Here is a 2,330-nt window from a genome sequence, read left to right on the forward strand (position 1 = left end):
GAATTCTGGAAAATTCTTGACTGTGATTCTTCATATATTTATCCTGCTCTGTTCTTTTTTCGTTAGTAACTCCAATAATAAGGATGTAGGGGGCCGGCCCGGTGGCGCACTGCTACAGTGTGCCGCTTGGGAGTGTGGCGGTGCTCCCGCCGAGGGTTCAGATCCCACATACAGACTGGTTCCTGCTCACTGGCTGAGTGAGGTGTGGGTGCAACACCAAGGGTTGCAATCCCTTGCCGGTCCGGTCCGGTACGGGCACGACACTGAGGGTTGCGATCCGTTGCCAGACACGAAAAAAGACAAAAAGGAAAAAAAAAAAATAAGGATGTAGGGTTTCACACTATGGCTTTCATGTGACCAGAATGTGTATTCCTTTGTTCTCTCTGTGCTTTAGTCAAATATTTTATACTGATCTGTCTTTGGGACCATTTAACCAATGTTTGGTTGTGCTGTTAAACTCATCCAAAAAGGTTTTAATTTCAGATATTGTATTTTTTCAGTCTTAGAATGATTTTTTACAGATTCCAATTCTTTGATTAAATTCAATATCCCTTTATCACTTTTGTCCATATTTTCTTTTAATTTCTTTAACATATTAATGGTCATTGTATCAAAAGGTAGTCTTTGGATGATAGCTATAATATCCATTTTTTACTTTGCATTTGCTGATATTTTTTGTTTCACTTGGTAATTGATCACATTTGCTTGCCTCTTTTTATGTAAGTAATTTGTTACTGTGTGCCAGGTATTATGTTCAAGGCAAGTGTCAAAGTTCTGTATGATCTTACTTCTACCAGACAAGGCTCCGTTTGTCCTCTGTGAAGCAAATGAGGTGAGGAGCTCATCACCTCAATCCATGGTACTGAGCTGGAGCAGGACTGGATTGAAGTTTTAGTGAGATTCACTCTACCTCTAGTTTTGTTTTTTCCTCAGGCCTGTCTCTCCCATACTTTTGATTGAGAGCCCTGAAAGATAGTAGAAGAGTTGATCTATTATTTAGCATCTTGCCACACACAACTTCCAAATTTGATGAAGTCTTGGAGGGACGAGCCATGTGTTTGAGCCATGTGTCTGAGCTAAGCCTCCTTCTTCAAGTGGGACTTTTTCTCTCAATTGACATGGGATTACTGGAGATTTTAATCTACTTCATAGGAACTCCCTAACCTTGTGCTCAGCCTCAGAATTCAACAAAAGTACCATGGGGAAAACCAACCAAGCATTTAAGGATACTTTTGTTTTCAAATTGTTGTGGTTGCATGTAAATGCCAGAAGCTTTGCTGATTTCTCTTTTCTTTCCGGTAGTGCTTCTGAGTGAACCAGGTCTTATCTGTGCTCAGAAATGGCAAATGCCCTGAGGAAGAAAACAGCCCATGGAAGACAGCTCACCTTGGCAAAACTCTCTGCCCTCTGGTATTTTTGTTAGTCTAATTCTGTTTGTTTTCATAATTCATGGATCTTTTTAAATATGATTTTTTTGCAGTCAGTTTGCCTTTTTTAGTTGGTCTAACAGGAATGTGTTCTGCAACTGACTGCATTCTACCTATAACTGGACATCCCCTTAAGGTCAACTTTGAAGAAATCTGGGGCAGCTATGTTTTTCCAACCTAATGTTCTATGATGAAATCTTCACGTATCTTTTTTAGGAGCTTCAGATGTGACTATCACAAAGAAAAGTGCAGGCAGGTGTGGCAAATAAAGTTGAAAAATTAAATCTGTAAGCCAAAAGTTCAAACACAATTAATTCCCTATCAGCTTACAATCTTGTCATATGTAGCAATAAAGACTATAACCCAGTAACCATGTTTATCACCCAATTTTTTTTCAATATGGAAAATATTTGTTAAGATTATTCCTGTATATGGAAATGCTGAAATACTTGAGATTGAATCTTACAGACCATAATGGGACTTTAAAGGTCTTGGCACATGGTCTAATCATGTGAAAAGCTTGATTGTTCTTTTTTCTCTATGCAGTGTACAGGGCATACAGACAGCCCATGGAGCCTCTCTTGCAAGCATCAGTTTGACAATTGATGATAATCTGTATGCAAACCTAGGAGTGTGTTTGTATTAGTTCATTTCTGTTGCTTATAACAAAATACTTAGAACTGGGTGATCTGAAAAGAAAAATAAATTTATTTCTCACATTTTTAGAGGCTGGGAAGTCCAAAGTCCAAGGAACATATCTGGTGAATGTCTTCTTTGGTGGTGTCTTTACAACAAGGCAGGGGCCTCACATGGCAGAGCAGAGAAAGAGAGATAGCTCCTCAAGCACATATCTTTTAAAGCCCTCAGAACCATGCCCCTGACCCTTATTAATCCATTCACTAT

This window comes from Galeopterus variegatus, unplaced genomic scaffold, assembly GCF_000696425.1.
Source record: "Galeopterus variegatus unplaced genomic scaffold, G_variegatus-3.0.2 Scaffold2653, whole genome shotgun sequence".
Taxonomy (NCBI): Eukaryota; Metazoa; Chordata; class Mammalia; order Dermoptera; family Cynocephalidae; genus Galeopterus; species Galeopterus variegatus.